This window comes from Camarhynchus parvulus, chromosome Z (assembly GCF_901933205.1).
Source record: "Camarhynchus parvulus chromosome Z, STF_HiC, whole genome shotgun sequence".
In the NCBI taxonomy this organism is placed as follows: Eukaryota; Metazoa; Chordata; class Aves; order Passeriformes; family Thraupidae; genus Camarhynchus; species Camarhynchus parvulus.
In genome coordinates, this window is record NC_044601.1 from 27,032,991 (window position 1) to 27,051,005 (window position 18,015).

Below are 18,015 nucleotides of genomic sequence, written 5' to 3' on the forward strand. Positions count from 1 at the left end.
TATATCACTATAGGAAGTTACTTATCCATTCTATTTGGTCTCTCTGTAAATCTTCCAGATGCCGTTTTTTTGCTATAGCACCTAGCATTGTGGTCCTGTAATCTCAGCAAGAATATGTTTGGCAAATTATGAGGCACCTACTCTCCTTGGACCCACAAACTCACTCAAAGGAAAATTATGCTTGCCATGAGGGCTGGTATCAGGATGGAGACACAGATACTAAGAGATGAGTTAGCTTCTGAGGTATTTCTCACGGTGTTCTGGTGTCCATATGTAGCATCATTTATAGTTTTAAATGCAACAAATCTATCTCATAGAACAGTACATTGCAATGAATTTTTCAGGAGAAAGCAGTTTATGTTTAACTGCTGCAATCTGTACATTTGAATTCATAGTGCAATATTCTTTATATGTTCAAAGAGGAAGTCCCAACATCACTGCTACAAAAAAATCACCATGCTACAAAAACCTCTGGAAGTTCTCACCTCTGGAAACAATGTATTAGAAACATGAATTCTAGTTTATTACTTATTATATTTTGGGCTGTTTGTTTTCACTTCATTTTATTGCATTTAACTCTTATTTTCATATCATAAAAATTCTAAAAATTTTCAGAACTGATGTTCAATCCTCTGGGAGAAAGAACTAACCCTGAGGGGTGCAAGTTCTTCTTTTGGAAGGCACAATCTTCTTTGTGACACTGACATAAGACTATTGGAAGTGAGCTGAATAGATGAAGAATAGTCTTTGCATTGCGGTAAGTAGACTGTCATTCTCCTGGCAGCTCTGCAAAGAATCACACATCAAAGCTTCCACACTGAGCTGATAATAATTCCAATGTCCCATATGCATGCACTGTGTGTAGGGCGGATGTGGATTTACAAGGTGAAATGAAAACATGGGAGAAGGAGATTAAATGAACGTAACTTTTGGCTTTTTCTTTGCAATAAAAAACCCCCTTGTAATAACAGGATGAAGTCACAGTCTCAAAAAAAATATTGTTTTTTGGGTGATGGGAACTAATGCAAGTATTTTCTGATTGCTGTAGTTGTTTTATTTTCTCCCATCACAAAGAAATAATGGGTTTGTTATATATATTGTCACTACACACAGCTAGAATGAATTGGTAGAAAAATCCAAACACAAAGAAAAGTCTAAATATGCCATAGCTGTGACACTGATTACAACTTGGTAAAAACTTTAATCTGCTTTTTAAAGTATGTATAATTTGAATATTTTGTATGCAAAACACGCTTGACTGTGTGTGGTGAGGATCTGAGAGATGTGTGGCACTGCTGCTGTGGCGTGTGTCCCATTTCCCAGAGGACGGAAGGTCCTTGTAAGCCGCACTTACAGGTAAAATTTAGCCCTAGTATAAGTGTCTGTCTTCAGTGCATGTGAAGATATGTGTGCACTCCCATGCTTTGCAGATTTTAAATCCTAGGATTAATTTAAAAAAAATAAAATTTCTCTTTAGAAGTTATATCTGAGTTCTAAGGTTTTTTTTCTCAAGCAATGCAGTATGGCTGATTTATTTTTAAACCCTTAAATTGCTGGGGAAAAAAAACCCCAACAAAATCAAGAACAGCCAGAATAAATTCATATAGTCTGTATTCCTAATTTTACCATTTACCTTAAAGGAAATAGTTTAATGAGAACAAGTACCTGGGCTCCAGCACATATGATATGTAACTTTATTTTTTTTAATATTACATGAAACTCAAATGGTGCGATGCTAACCTTTGACAAAAAACTGGCCTGATTCTTCTCTCCATGGCATGGTGAAAAATCTGTGTAGGGGTTTTGTTCCTTTTATTAGCTATATAAAGAAGCATGATTTATTTCCTTTTCTAATTTTTAAGCTAAAAACAATGCAATTCTCCCAAGTAAGTAAAGCTTGTCTCTCCCTTTTTCTACCCAAAATCTTCTAGATCCCAGAATCACAGAATGGTTCAGGTTGGAAAGGACTAAAGTTAACCATCTGATGCAACCTTCCTGCCTCAAGAAGAGTCATCATAGAGGACATGGCACTGAATTGTGTCCAGACGGTTCTCAAATATCTTCATTGAGGGAGACCCTACAACCTATCTAGGTAATCTGTTACAGTGCATAGCCACTTCTATACAGAATAAAGGACTTCTTCCTCATATTCATACTGGTTTATAGCAAGTTTATAGCAAAAATAAAATCAACCATAGTGGCATTTAATAAATTTCTAGCAATTTCAGACATTGCTATCTCATCACCTGCTGATTCTTGTTTGCATTATTCTGATACCTGAACCTCATTACACTCAATTACTTGAGTCCGGATCAATATCAGGTTGTGATCCTCCTATGACAAGCCAGCTGCTGGATCAGGCATTGGGGTTAGCAGGTTATAGAGACTCTATTACTGCATAATATGAATTATTCAGAGTGTTGAAGCTGGCCAACAGTATGTTTATACTTGGTTTTGTGTTAATAATGTCTACTAGCGCTGGTGGATTTTCTCCCTGACATGTGCTCATTCTTTACAATTAGGTTCAGCAGTCCTAGCACACATTATCATTTTTATCAGGGTGATCAAGGCATTTTCTGCTCACCTCTGCATGGCAGACTTCTCATAGTGCCTATCTGCATATTCTGCGCTTATTTAAACTGAAATTGAGCTCCTTTGGATACAAAGAATAAAACTGGGCATTCTTTCTCCACTTTTTCATTCTTCTATCTGTCTAATTTCTGTACCTTGTTCTGCTTTTTTTTCTCCTGAAATTTGCTTTCCACTACAGCTAAAGCAGCCTCTAGGTTTGCGGTTTCAGATGACAGCATTAATGAAACGTCTCAAATAAGAAGGGCCTAAGGAACAGACCGGTGGTGCATCATACCTGTCACTGAGGTTCCCATACTGCTGCTCTTGACTATGCAGGTAACATTTAACACCTAGCAAATAATATATCCATGTAAAGGGAGAAATATTGTTAAGTTACTGTGCTCACTCCCATGGATGCAAAATCAAATCTGGGCTGTTCTTAGCCTCTTCTCCTTTTCTGACATGGAATAAAAGTTGTCTCAAGCCTGTTATACAAGTTTTGATTCAGCCTTTTAACTATTGAATTAAAGCTAAAGAGCCTGCCAAGGGAGGCGGAGAAGACAGATTGGAGAGGGAGGAGGTGAGAGGTGGGAGAGGGGGAAGCAGAGAGAGGAGTGTGGGAAGTCTTAAAGCCAAGAAATTTGAAGATATGGGGGGGGAGCTAGTAAAAGAAGTAGGAGCTATTTTCAGATCATTTTCTCTGTAGTTGGGATAATTTTCAATTAGAAACTATTTTTTGTTATACACTGGAGAGAAATAGTTAATGAGCTATTATCTCTGCCCCCGGCCCATCATCTCTAAGGCCCCTGAAACACTGAAGAGACCTTTTCAAAATCATGGTAGTATTGTAGGGTATGCTCGATTGGAGCAACTTCCCTCCTTCTACAGGCAAAACTCATTGCTCTTGGCAGTATCCATCCTCCGGCATCATCTCTGATAACCCATCTGAAGCTTAGTGATAGCCTGGCACAACATATTTATTCTTGTGTCATCTCATGTGGAGCCACATTCATTTCTGCTGGGTGACTTCCTGGAGACTGTAGCTAGTGGTCCAATTCTACTCTCTAATATTAGATGTAAAATAACTTCTTAATGTGTTTGGTAGGCAAAGGCTGGCAAGAATAATTCTGGTTCTCTCACTTTTCTGCACAAACTTAATCAATATTTTCCACGTCTGTTTGATTTATTTGGATGTTAAATAAGTGAAAGGTTGAAGATTTCTTTATAATTCTTGAGATCACAAATTATTTTATGCACATAATGGAATGGTTTACCTTTCCACAGAAACACACTGCTGATTGAAGGAAAGCGGATAAGTCTGAACTGGGATGTTGCGCACGATTTTAGTGCAGGAAGTGAAAACACTTCAATTAAGCCATTCAATTAAACTAAAGAAAGAACATAGGTGGGTGGAATAGAGTTGCTTCCATTTGGCACAGTACATGGGATAATACCTCTGCTACTGATGTTTGACATAATTTTAAAGACTGGGAATGGACAGAATTTTCAATGATGTATGGTTTTTTGCTGGATAAAAGATAATCTACAGACGTGGTTTTCAAGTTTTTTTTTAAAGGAAAAACATTAAATTTGAGCTTTCTGATTTGAAGTGTGGAGTGTTATTGCTGTTTGCAAAAACTTGGTGATGTTTGGTACTAGAGCACAAGAAAAGCAAATCAGTCAAGTTTGTTTCTTTATAGAAATTTAGAGTCCTAGGAGCTAAATGTAACTAATAGGACTTCACTCTGTAAAGGTACTAGGGGAAACAAATCAGTCCCTTTCAGAAAGATGATGTCTGATGAAAGAAAGCTCTCTGCCAAGGGCTTGTGGGAAACCATCTCCTCAATTATAACACTACTCTTTAAAGTAATCACAAATTGTATTAGTACTATTACTATTGAGTATTACTCTACTGGAAACCATAAATTGCGGTGAAACTGGTCCTTCCTAGAAGAAAATATGCTTTCATACCACAGCACTTACTTGTGTGCTACTTTGCTTCCAGTTTGTACTGGAAGTCATATCCTTAAAAGAGGGAGCTTTAGTGAGAATGGGTCATTTAGGATGTGCAAGAGCTCCTATACAAGATATATGCTACCTTCTCTGATTCCCCTCACTATTTTTGTTGAATTAAATGAAACTTTTCATTATTGTAAACCCGAGGAATTGATGATCAGCCTCACAAAAAATCAGTGGTTAATTAATTCATTTTATTCCTGTGGTAGCAAACATGTTGCCCTCTCCTGCTTTTCTTCCAGTGCAGTTGCTTTTCACATTGTGCAATGTGTATTTTATTAGCTCTTTTCGAATTAGAACTATCACCAATTTTCAGTTTACAGGAATCCTCTACTGAAACTTAACCTATCTACGAAAAAAGACAAATTTGATCAATAATACCTCTACATCGTGCTGGATAGAAAAAGAAACTGAGGCAAATATTTTTCCTTTATTTTTTTTTAATGAACCTTCTGGACATCTACTGGGCATCACAAGGCATAGGTTTGTGACTGAATGAAAATGTTCCATGCAAAATTCTTATGAAGTGGACCTTGCTGCTTTCATTGTGTAGATTTTAGTCCCATATTGCTCGTGCTCAACACTGTAAAGGAAGGATAAAGATAGCAAAAAAATTTCTCCGTTAACTGTCCTGATGTTCCTCTGATCAATAACCCTGTCTTGCTGCCCTGTTTTAGAGCAGACAGTTGATGTCTGTTTGCTGCCTGCTGAGGTCTACTAGTTCCCATGTCCTTTTTTAAGAGTAGCAGAGGGGTGTAGGAGATAATTCTTCTGTATATTTCAATACGGCTAATAACGGGTTGCATCTTCTATATGTCTAATGACTACTGGAAAATTTGACTTTTAGTAAACAGGGTTCTTGTGAAAGGAAATTAAGTTGCTGCCTTTACTTTCTCATCCACTATTACACACAAAAATCTCCCCAAATGTGAAACTTAAAAATTGTCCCTGCAACTTACGTGCAGTTGAGTGTGGTGAGACCTCTGCATTGCTTCTCCACCATGTATTTAAGTTAATAGCTTGCAATAAAGACCTTTAACAAGAAGCAAGACTGTGGAAGAAAAACAAGCTTGGTTCGGGCAAGCTGAAATGTGTCAAAGTATTGAAATTTTTAAGGAATCTATGGTTTAAAAATCAGAGTACTATTGAGTTTTTGGTAAAATGAGGTCCTTAAAGTCTAAATTCACAAAATAGACAAACTTCTTTCATGTACAGGAATTATGAGGCATTACCTGTTGCATTCTATGTGTATTATTGCTATACACATTTTTATACTAATTTCTGGTTGTGTAAGTTCTTTTCAATGGAAGTAGATAATGTCATCAAATAATGAAAACATGGTCAAAACACCATTCTGTTTTATAATGACAGCTTTGGAAGGATGTGTTTAGATGAAAAAAACCAGCCAAGCCCAACCACCACCAAACAACCCCTCATAAAACCAATCTGTGAAAATCTCTTGTGGTAACAAACACAGGGAAAAGAGAGGGGACCATAACAGTTTTTCGAATGGAATAAATTTATTTTAGTTCAGAATACTGTTACATATGTGGTTAGCAGCGGTCCACAAAGAAATAGCTATGGAAAAAAATCCAACAAAAACCTGGCTGTTAAAGGAGACATTCACAGTCAAAAGCGCATGAGCATACACGAAAGCAATAACATGGCTTAAAATCTCTTTATGTTGTTTTACAGCATTATGATGGACTGAGCAGAGCTGCAAAAATAATAGTAATGAGAAGTGAATAACAGTCTGTTCTTTGGAATGGAAGGTGTTTTCTCTGAGAGTGTCATCCCTCACCGGCACAGAAGGTGCACTGGGTCTGTGGTGCCTCTTGCAGTGTAGCTGCAGAGACTGAATCTCCCTGGCACCATTCCTCACATCGACAAATTTCTCCAGTATTGAGTGGAGTATTGAGTGGATGTTTGGAAGCATAAATGAAAGCAAGGAAAGGAGAGGGAGGAATTTTACCCAGAAAGATCTGAGTGACTTTACTTCTCTATGGGCTATATAGTTAGGCCATCATATAATGATAGCTTTCCGAGAAAGTCATGCTTTGGTCATGTGAAATAAGTTGGTGTGCATCCTAACGGTTCAAGGTACTCTGTGGATTTAACATTTCTTTTTTTTTTTCTGACCCAACCAGCTTACAGAAGCATGAAATACATTCAAGATAGGGAAATAGTGAGTACTCAGGCGTGGTCTCTTTGAACACTAAAGTTTCCACTCTTGACCAGGGGCAGGTAAAGAGCATCAATTTATAGCCTATCTGATACAACAATGGTCAAAAGTCTAAACATGGATATGGAGATTCTCAGGATCTGGTCTTTTTCTAGCTTAATTTTATGTTGTGCTTTTCAGTGTAGGCAGTGCTGGCCCTGAGATCCATCAATCCTGTGACAATCTGAAACAGATGGTGAACAGCTGGCTACAGTCTCTGCAAACAGACAAACCTTATATTGAGTGTTTATGCTGGGGTATGCATCATGCAATGCACTAGAGGCAAGAATAGGTTAACATCATGGATGCCTTAATGACAATGGCTTGCTGATTATGCAATTTAAAAGTTTATATTGTTTGAAGATGAAAGGAAAGATAAGAATTGTAACCTTTTTTTTGAATGCCACAAAGTCTGAAAGTGGGTCCTTTACAACCCAAATCACACCTAGCTACACATTACTTTTGGTCAGAATTACAACTTTGGCTCACTCTAGTTGCAATAGTAGTTTTAAATAGAATGTACTCAACTGTACACAATAATTCTGGTAATACAAGATTACGCTATGATGTTGCATTAAGATTTTAACCTTCTCTTCATTCCCAAAACAAAGAAAAACCTAGGCATTAATCAAATCATTGACAGGAATTCAAATAATTAACCAGATTTTTTGTTTTACTATTTCTTAGTAATATATAATAATATTGCTAATTATTTATGTTCACCAAAAAAACCCAAATAGAGAGATGAATTCTAATTCTTGTACAGTACATATCTGAAGGTGTATATATGATGCATATCCTTCTGATTACTGTGTTAGACAGAAGTGTTACCTAAAATTAAATGGTTTGGAGTGCCATTCTAAATGAAAACATTGATATTGGTGTTGATGGTAATATTGCCAAATAGTGGTGATGGAGTAGTAAAAAACACCTGGGAAGGATGAAATATAGAAAACACAAGAAATTCTTGGTTCTTCCCAAGAAATCCAGAAATACCCCCTGTAAGTTCTGAGGCAAGTCTGAACCTTTTATGCTAGTTGTAGACTGAATTACTCCATTTAGTTGTCTAAGAAGCTCTCATCTACTTAGATTTAAAGCTAGACTTGGTGGCTTACCTATGTGAACTTACAGCTTAACTTTAGCAATATTCGTTCATCACATGAACGAAAAGCCTAACAACGTGGGTCCTTTTGAGTATCAATTGACTGATAATTGATGAAAACCAGAGGCTTCTGAAGGGAAACTTTCAGCTCTGCTTCTCCCCTCTCCTGGTGACCAAATCTGGTGCATGTAAGCAGAGGTAGACTTTCTTCTTTGCTTTTTTGCACCACTGTGGACCATAGGTAAAAAGGACTATATTTATTTGTAATATGGGCAAAAAGGAAATGGGGTTTCTTCATTACCCGAGCCTCACACAAATCTCACAGTTCAGTGAAGAACATGGGAAAACACCTTGGTCTTCAGAAAAAGGATAGAAACATGCTTAGGCCTATTGCTGTCAGGAGCTAGGGTTTTGTGCTTGTTTGTTCTTTGGGGGGGTTGTTTGATTTTGGTGGGTTTTGTTTGTTTGATTTGAGGTGAGCTGTAATATTTTTGTAATGTCTAGATTGCAAAAATCTGTAGAGAATACTCAACACAAAACAACTCATACTGTTGGGTGCTCTGCATAAAGCATTGCAGGGCAGGTCAGAAAAAGGGAGGATATATAAGGGCCCTATTTCATTGTTCAGATTTCCATCTGCACATACAGCATGAGTGGGTGTAAATCATCACAAATTCTGGTTTGATGCACAGTCTTGGAAAATCTTTAGCTTTGTAAAAGAAACCTGAAAGTTGTTGACAGGCAGCTTTCTGGCACTTCCTGGGGAAAAATCAAACAGAATCAAGACATTTTAGAGGATAGTAAGATATGGTAGAATAATCATCTCCTCTTCTAGTGACTGTTCATATTTTCTGTTAATGACTGAAGTGATCTGTATTTATTTTGGGTAAAATTCCTTGTGTTTGAACTAGGGTGAATGCAGCTGCTCATCAGCCACTGCTTTCATACAGAATGCTAGGAGCAAGCCAAAATGAATGGTAGTCTTAATTCCTTTATTGTGCAACTTGTGAACCCAGGATAGGAAAAGAAGTATTTCTTGGTACAGTGGGTTTCACCTCTGGGCTCATTTTTTTGGTTTAGATTAGCGATGGACAAGTTTGTTCATCATGTTTGTTGGTCCCTATCTACCCACAGACAGATGAAGGTTTGAGGTAGAGAAGTATTAGTTCGTTAGTACATTTTTATCAGTCTTGCCAAAGGTAATTTTTCCCCTATAAATCCCTAGCAGACATTTGTTACAACAGCAAGCACCACATAACTTTGCACTTTTAGGTTTCTGTTCCAGAGTACTCCAGATGTGAATGATTGTACATATAGCTTTTGTGTAATAACACGAACTGTATTCTAGAGTCGTCTCTGGGGAAATAAGATTTAATTGAAGAAAACCCTGCAGGACTGTGCACCTGCGCTTTGAGGTCTTTTTTTTTTTTGTGTTTGGATGTGTGACAGATTGCACAATTTTGTATAAGCGTGGATCTGATTAATTTTATTATCCTCTCCTTTTCATGAATGTCAGATTCAAAACACATAGTCAAGAGATCCCAGTGATACAGGAGAAATAATTGTCTGAAAATTCTTAAAATAAGGTAGCCTTTGTAATGTGACCTGAAATCCCAGCAAACATCTCAGGGACAGATTTTTAAATTTAAGTACTGTTTTTCTCTTGGATTTCATGAATCAAGAATGACAGCAAGATAAAATGACAGGCTAACTGCTGATTGTCTTTTGTTTGTTTGTTTGTTTGTTTGTTTGTTTGTTTGTTTGTTTTAACTTCATTATCTTTTTTGTTTCTCTGTACCAGCTGTATCACACTGCCATTTTTCCTACAGGACCATTTTAGAAATTGGAGAGTATTGTATGCATAAATAGCTACTGAAAATTATGTGATTAGGTGATTAATCACCATTCTTCGCCTCAGGGCAAAATTCTGATTATTAAATTCATCTCTTCAGCATGTAACTTCTGAAACTCAAATCCATCCCAGCCTGCTTTTTCAGAAGAGAAATTTTGTAAGAAATTTCATCTTCTTTGCATGTCTGGTAATAAGCAAGATTTTCTGTTCTGAGAAATACTCACCAACATGTTTGATTCCCTCTAGCCTTTATAAAGTAAGTATTCCAACGCTTTGTATCTGTGAAAATACACTGCACTATGAATAAATAGCAGGAAAGTATATGAGGTGGTGCACAACACACATAATTCTACTCCAAAAAGGAGTAGAGTTTGTGGCAAAAGCTACTTAGTATTGCCTAAAGGAATGAAACATTTTCAGGGCAAGCAGTTAGTACAGCTTCACCATAGACTTACCTGTTTCTGGATAGTTAAAGAGCTCAAACAGAAAACTACCTTAAAGCTTCCTAAGGCAAAAAGGACATGTGAAATCCCCTGTCTCACTTTTTTCTGTTGTAATAAGAATGTCTATTCACAAAATGATATGCCACATGCCATGGCCATACTTTGCAAAGCAGAAGAACAAAGGCTCTGTGAAACAAGCAGGGAGAAAAGAGTAATCTCTTTGGTGGCAGCAGTGACAGCTAGTTTGGAAAGGCTTGGCATCTGTTTGATGCATCCTGCAATTTAGCAATGAATTGGATGGCACCACCCAGAGGGCACAATCTACATGAGTTTTGTAATGGGCACAATATACATGAGTTCTGTAATTTGTAGATCTTCCACTGATGCAAAGAAAGTCTTACTGCAACCACAGGAATGAAACCATTTAGATGTCTTTTAAAGCTCCCAATTTTTATCATTTTATTCCAATTCTTCTCTACTTTCACTTCTTTTGTTATAAAGATAATCACAGATTAACATGTAATCTCTCTCAGCAGTAATTAAGAATTAAGAAACAAACCTGATGTGCCATAGATTGCTTTAGTATTCAGTGTTCTAATATGGGGGAGAAAGGTTCATTGCAGTTATTTGGTATTCAGCAATCATTTAAATTCTTAAATGTTATTACTTCATGGTCTCTAATCCTTGAACAATTTTAAAATTTTTTATTATTTTTTCTGCATTTATTGGACTCTAATTAAAAAATTAATAAAAATGAACTGAGGGGAAATTGCTGGATTGCTTCCCATTGCAATGACAAAGGAAAATATACCCAATCCCCACCACTACAGTAGGAAGGGCTGGATGATGTATTTATAAACTACTGAATGGGGCTGCCTGGGTTCATTGACCCCAGTCTGGCTGGTGCTAAATGTACAGAAATAAACCCATCCCCAAAAGATTGCAATCAAGGGATAAAACAAGAAACAGATGGCTGGTCTTGCAAGGGGAGCGTTAAAAATAAGAGGAAATTGACTGGCACAGTATGCAGTGGTCTTGGCACACCAGCTGCTTAACCATGGACAATTTTTTTCAAGTATCATGGCAGAGGAGAATTTTTAAGGTTAGTTTGGAAAAATGAAAATGAAATAGTTATTTTCCAGCCCTGTGTTCTCACAGAGAGTGAGCATGAAACCATAAGGGTAGTGTCTGCCACTGGTCAGTTGGAGGTTTTGTCACCTCTGTAGAGTCCAAGGAGAGACAACTGGGAGAGTCTGGGAGGAGCACATGCTGGGGATTGCAGCTGGTTAAAGAAGGGGGAGCTAAATGGACTGCAAGGAAGATGATATGGTAGCTCTGGGAGAGTGACAGGTCTCCGCAAGCTCTAAGTAGGCATAATTGGCTTCAGCGTTTGTCTGGCTTTGGTTAGAGAAGTCAAGATGGAAGGAGGTGAAACTGGTAAGGCTATCCTCTGTCAAGAAGGATGAAAAAATTCTTCTGTTAACCTCCTGAGCTCTGGTGTATATTTAATTGAAATTTATAAACCACTGCAAAGTAGATGTCACAGAAGCATCTCTGTACTTTTGATTGTAAGGAAACAAATGTCACCTTCAATGTTTTATAGCACCACAAGACCATGGGAAGGCAAGTACACTACAAGGAAAGTGACTAGCATATTTCTAAATCTGACCTCTTTGTATTCAGCTTCAAAAAATATTAATCCTTTTGTTGTTGTTGTTGTTGTTGTTGTTGTTGTTGTTGTGGAACTCCTCTGAATTGTTTGATTGTTTTGCTTTGCTTCAGAGCTTTTTCTCTGGGAAGGGGCTAGCTAACTGCTTGTTCTTCCAGTACAGGAACAGGAAGATGTCAGCTTGAGAACCAGCAGCTACAGAAAACTGGGTCAGGTAGTTGGAACTATTTTTTAAAATGATAATCTCCTTTTTCCTTCAGTTCTTCTACTTCCAGCAGGTATTGCAGTATGTTTTAGTTGTAATCTGCCTTATTTCAGTCAGTGCTGTACAGACTTAATTCTCAGTGGAAAAAGAAGGGTGGAAAAAAAAAAGTGCTTCAGAAGTCTGAATTACCCAGATCTCTCCTAATTGGTGAAAGAGAATGCTGAGTATGGATGGCAGATGTTTCCTTAATTAATATCCTACTGGGTTAATCAGCAGAACCTTGGGAGCTGCTATGAGACTTTTTGATATGTTCAGAGAATGCAAGCCTTGATCCACAGACTTTAAACTCATAACTGCTTTAGCTATCTGTCTATGTGATACTTGCAAATAATAGAGCCTTCAGTCAGAATTTGTTTTTTGTGTAACCTAATTCTGTGAACATTTTGATGACATTTGTGTTCAAAATTTGCAGTAAATCTTGCATGCAAATTGAGCTCCTCTCTAAATTTGAGATTTCTTACAGGTTTTAAAAAAATTACTTATTCACAGTTCAGAATGTTTGCCTTTCAATCTCCTAAGAACTCAGTACTCTATTTTTAATTTTGTGAAGTCTGTGTTTTACCATAAGCTGGTTTGATACACAGAAAATTTGTCATGGACCTAATGGCACTCATTAGACCCACATGTGCTCTCACTGAAAATAGAGCTAAGTCAGGAGGAGAAATTCCAGTCTCTTTAAGTTTTACAAGCTGAAACTTGGAAAACGACTGTCGTCTATATTTTTTTTCATATAAGTCTTCCTGTATTTTCTGAAAGCTAAAAATTTGAACTTTTCACTAAAATAACAATGAAATAGGATGAAGAAAAAATTTTCCATTTCTCTTTCTGAATATATTTTGCAAATACCCATCTCATAAAAATTCAAATTTTAAAATGGAAAATGCTGAAGGAACATCCCCATAAGATCTAGTTATAATCTTCCTTACAGAGCTGCATAGGGAGAGGGGCAAAGGAGGACAGTGAGCAAAAAGCTGCAAAAATATTGGTTTTGCACTCAAGTTAGCAGCAACTTCCCACTGCAGAAAAACACCTGTGGGCTTGGTGGGCTTGTTTAGAGGGTTGGATTAATCTCTTTTTACTCTTTATGTTCAACCATACTTTCCTAATCAGATCTTTGGCCTCTCTGTTGAAAGTTTCTTAAATACTGCAGTATGCATTATACAATCATATGAAAAAGCAGAATTTATCTCTCCTCTAGGTCCTTGATTCTTCCTGGAGCAACCTTACACCTAACTAACTAAACTCTCTGGAGATGAGCTGGGCAAAAAGGGGTTGTCACAGCAGGGGAATAAAAAGGAGCAGTAGAGAACCATCTCATTGAATAGTTCAGCCTTGTTTTTCCTTACATAGGGGGTTTACATAATGGATCTATGGAGTTCTTTTTTTTCATTGTTTTGTTTTGATGGGTTTTTTGTTTTGTTTTGGTGGGATTTTTGGTTGTTTCTTAGGTTTTGGGTTGAGGGTTGTTTGTTTGTTTGTTTGTTTGTGGGTTTTTTGGGTTTCTTTCTTGTTGTTGTTGTTTTTTGTTTGGCTTGTTTTGGTTTTTTTGTTGCATACCTATTCTACCTGTCTCTGCCCCTTTGCAATCTGCAGCAATATTTTCCATGGAGTGAACCTCCAACAAAAAAGGAGAGTATGAATCCCAGCTTCCCTTTTGAATCTCATAATTTCTGTCTTGGAAACTTTGGCAACTACAAAGTAGAGACAAAACTTGCTCTCACTGAGTAGGAAGCAGAAAGAAATGTTATACTAACCAAAAGGGTGTTTTTGGAAGGACATGCCACCTACAATAATAGGGGAGAATATTGCTTCTCACTGGTTTGCCTTAATATTTTAAGCTGTTCTTTGCTCTTTTCCTCACTAGCTCACATCCCACTAGCTGTTTACAGTTATTTCACACATCTTATGCCAGCCTTATGCCATTCATTCTGTTGAGACCTGCTTGAAATCTCCTCAAAAACTTACTGCTATGGATTTTTAAAAAAATCCTTAGCTCCTGCCCATCAAAACTGATTCTGCTACAGGGAAAAAAATATTACATCATTTAGTATATAAATCATGTCAATGATTATGCAAGATCTTGGTACTACTCTTGTTCCCTCTGTTCCTCCTATCTGTCAACAACAGTGAAGTTTCTAAAATTTTCTTGTAGCACTTAGTTTGGGACTACAGACCTGGTACTTCCTTGATTTAGTCACATTTATTTTCCAATATACCCCTGTACAGGCAGTGATTTAAAGTCACATTTATTCTCTAATATGCCCTCTGTATAAGCAGTGACTCCTGAGATGAAGGTACATTCTAGGTCTTGCCTTCCCTCTGTCATGTTTAATAAATACACATCTCATCTCCTAAAGAGAGAAGCTGTCATCTTCCATTTAAGGGAACATGACTGAAGGCATTGTTTAGCACTTAGATCTGTGCATGCAGGGCAGGGTATCTTTTTATGCACATTGATACTGCGTCATTTGAAGTAGGATGGGGTAGAATCTTCAGTACAGTAACTAATGAAGGAATAAAATTAAATGTTTTACAGCACTCAAGTAAATCAGAAATGTTTTCTCCAGCGGGCTTGAAAAGATGTAACAATTCAGCATATGACTTTAATTAATGTCCATGTAACTAAAAATGTGTTCAATTCACAATAGCATTACAAGAAACATATTGACATCTAATTAAGGATCATAGAATTTGCTGCAGAGAAATTGTAGTGCATCTGTTCAATGAGACACAATCATGGAGAATGCTAAATTACAAAATATAATGAAAATGTGAACCAATACACAAATGAGGCCATTAAATACATCAGTGTGAAACAAAGTCGTGATATTCAAGAGAAGAGCTCATGCATAGGGTTTTATAGATAACACAAAGCGATATTGTTTTGTAAGGGTTTTTTCCTTGTTATTTACTTGTGAATAGCAGGATTTCAGCTGCTGAGATCTCTTAATGGGAACTGCTATTTCCAAGTTAACATGAAAATACTTGATTTTTTGCTGAGAATTGACAAAATATTTCTCATGACTTCTCATAATAAATGTCTAATTTGTTGCATTGTTTTATCAGTTCTTGTGTGAAAGTCTTTCTTCCTAAATACCGATTTTACCTTAGCAAGCTGATATCACCATTCTTATTGGTGTACTTAAAAATGTACCCATATACTCTTCACAGGGAAAATCAGATTGTAATCATAACACAAAAGAAGCTAAAAATTATCAACATATTTAGACAAGACTCACAATAGTCAGGAATGAAACTGAACTCAACTCACACAGCAGTGAACATTTCAATTTGGAAAAGGTGTTAAAGCAGTATAGCCTGAAATACATTTTAACCTCCAGTTTTAATAATCCTTTTGTCCTTGTTTTCTCTCCCCATATTCAGAGGCAAAAGGGGCTCATAGAGACATGAATTAAGACTGCAAGAAAGTAGTATCACTTTTGGCTGATTTCTACCTCTACTTATATTTGGAATATTAGGCTGGCAAACAGTATATAACAAAGAACTTTTCTTAAATTCATCATCTAGGATAATTTGCTCCTGAAATCTGTGCTTATTCATCAAGAACAAAATTATAGGAACCAAACATAAGCTAATGAGCTTGAGGAACCTTTTAGTAAATAAAACTAAAGAGAGATCACTCCACCTTTGAATTTTTAAAAACACAAAATTGAAAAGATCTTTCATCTTACTGTTACAAAGAAAGTTTTTGTGCTTTTTTTTTTAGTTTGTTGATACAGAACCTTACATTATAGGAGGCACTGAGTCAGATGTACATGCAGCTTGACTGCCTTATGAGCAGTCATTACACAACAAAAATATCCCCAATTTTTACACTAATGGAAATACAACTCCTGAGCTGGAAAACTATTTGAGTTGATTAAACTGTTTTTACCCATAACCTGTCAACCTAAATAAGACAGTGATTAGGCCGCTGCCGACTCATGCAAGTCATTTGGATGGACATGTTACTCCCAATTGTTTCAGTGAAATAAAACCAGATATATCAAAATGGTGGGAAAATTTCTCTTTACTTTCACAGCGGGAATTACATCGAACAGTCTGGCCTGTACATACACTTCACTAAACGTCTTTTAACTCTTCAGAGAAGAATGGTATGACTGATCTGTACATCTGCAAGAAATTCAGAACCACAGCTGATTCTCCCCGGTGTCTCCATTTTCTTCTATCTCTTCCCACCTGCTGCAATATAGTTTTCTTTTTGTAGACTTCTGCTATTCTTCAAATTCAGAAACAACTCATTAGCTACATATCCCTTAGTTAAATGTCCTTGGGAATAAAAAGTCCAGAAGATAATTTCAGAAAAAAGTGGGAGGTTCCTGATAATGTAGATTGGGAATTTAAGATGAAGAAAGTAACCAATTTTCTTCTGAATGAGTTGTTTTTTCTTTGAAGTAATAAAAGGAGGGGATTTCAGGGCTTTGGACATGAAGTGGAATATGTGATAAAATGAATAAGTGATAAAATCTTGGCTTTTGGGAGTGTATCTACTGATTCACTCTGATAAATCACCCAGCAGAAGGTGAAGATAAATCCTGAGGTGGTTGCAAAACGCGGTTAACAATTTTCCATTTACTTGCTGAAGGCATGTCAGATCTCATTTTGTTGTCCAGCTAGGGCAGGCAAGTGCCTGACATTAAGTATTGCCTGGTTTTAAAGGAAAATTGTGCAAAAGTATTGTGTAGTGCCAAAGTTACCAGTAGCCAGGGTTTGCTGACTTAGTTCAGCAATAAGATCATTGCTGAATATTTTCAAATACTTACACGAGACATAAGTCTCTGACATACTTACAAATTACTTACAAATACTTACATGACTCTCAGACATTAGACTGACTTAATCGTCATGTGGCAAGGAGAAATTTAGATGGTTTTGAAATGAAAAAGAATCTGTCTTGAACTATTTCTTTTTCCACAGAAAACAGCATCTAAAAAAACCAGAATATACCCTGAAGACAAATCATAAATAATACTCTGTGATTAACCACCTTTCCAGACATAAAAAAAGCCACTGGGAAATGCTTCTCTGGACAAAATACCGCAAGAGGGCTTTAGGAAATAGAGAAGACTGTCCATTTATTTAAAACACCAATATTTTATTTTAAAACTAAATCCTTGATCAAATTGCTGCTGGTTTTTGTACCTTTAAGCAGATTTTATATCCAAAGACATATACAAGTCATGTAACTTGCCATGTAGTAGCTTTCAAAGCAGAGCCCAAAGACCTAGCTTAATTTAGATGTACCCATTTTGGAAAATATGTTGTCTCACAGATAAAAGCTTAGCAGTATGCATTTTGCTTCAAGTGGGAAAATGAACTTAGGTTTTTAAAATGTATTTGCTTAGCAAGAAAATCCTCTTTTCTAATGTAAGGAAGTTTTCTTGATGAAAAAATCCATCTGTTGTATTTAAATAAAATATGCAAAAGCAAAAATGCTTTTGCATTTTTAGCAAAAAAAAAATTCTAGAAATCTTAGGTAAAAGAAAAAAGCATTTCAAAAGCAAAACAATTTCCAACTGAAATAGCTAAAAATTCACTAAATATTGACATGGAGAATACCTGTTATTAGGTCTTACTCTCAATCCTTCTTTTAGTACTGTATACAGAGAGAAATAATATTTTGTTTTCCTCTGTTATTTAGTCTACTACATCACTGATAAGTACATTCAGCTCTAAGTCTTATCAGAGATCTCTGAGAGCAGTTCCTGAAAAGCCCTGAGACTCAATTGAATCTCCTGGTTAGAAATTCATACTTAACTTTGGGGTCTACCTTAGAGAATAGTGGTCACAAAATTACTGCTCTATGCAGATGGATCAAACAGTTTTGGCTGTTCCTACATCCTTTGGGAAAGCAG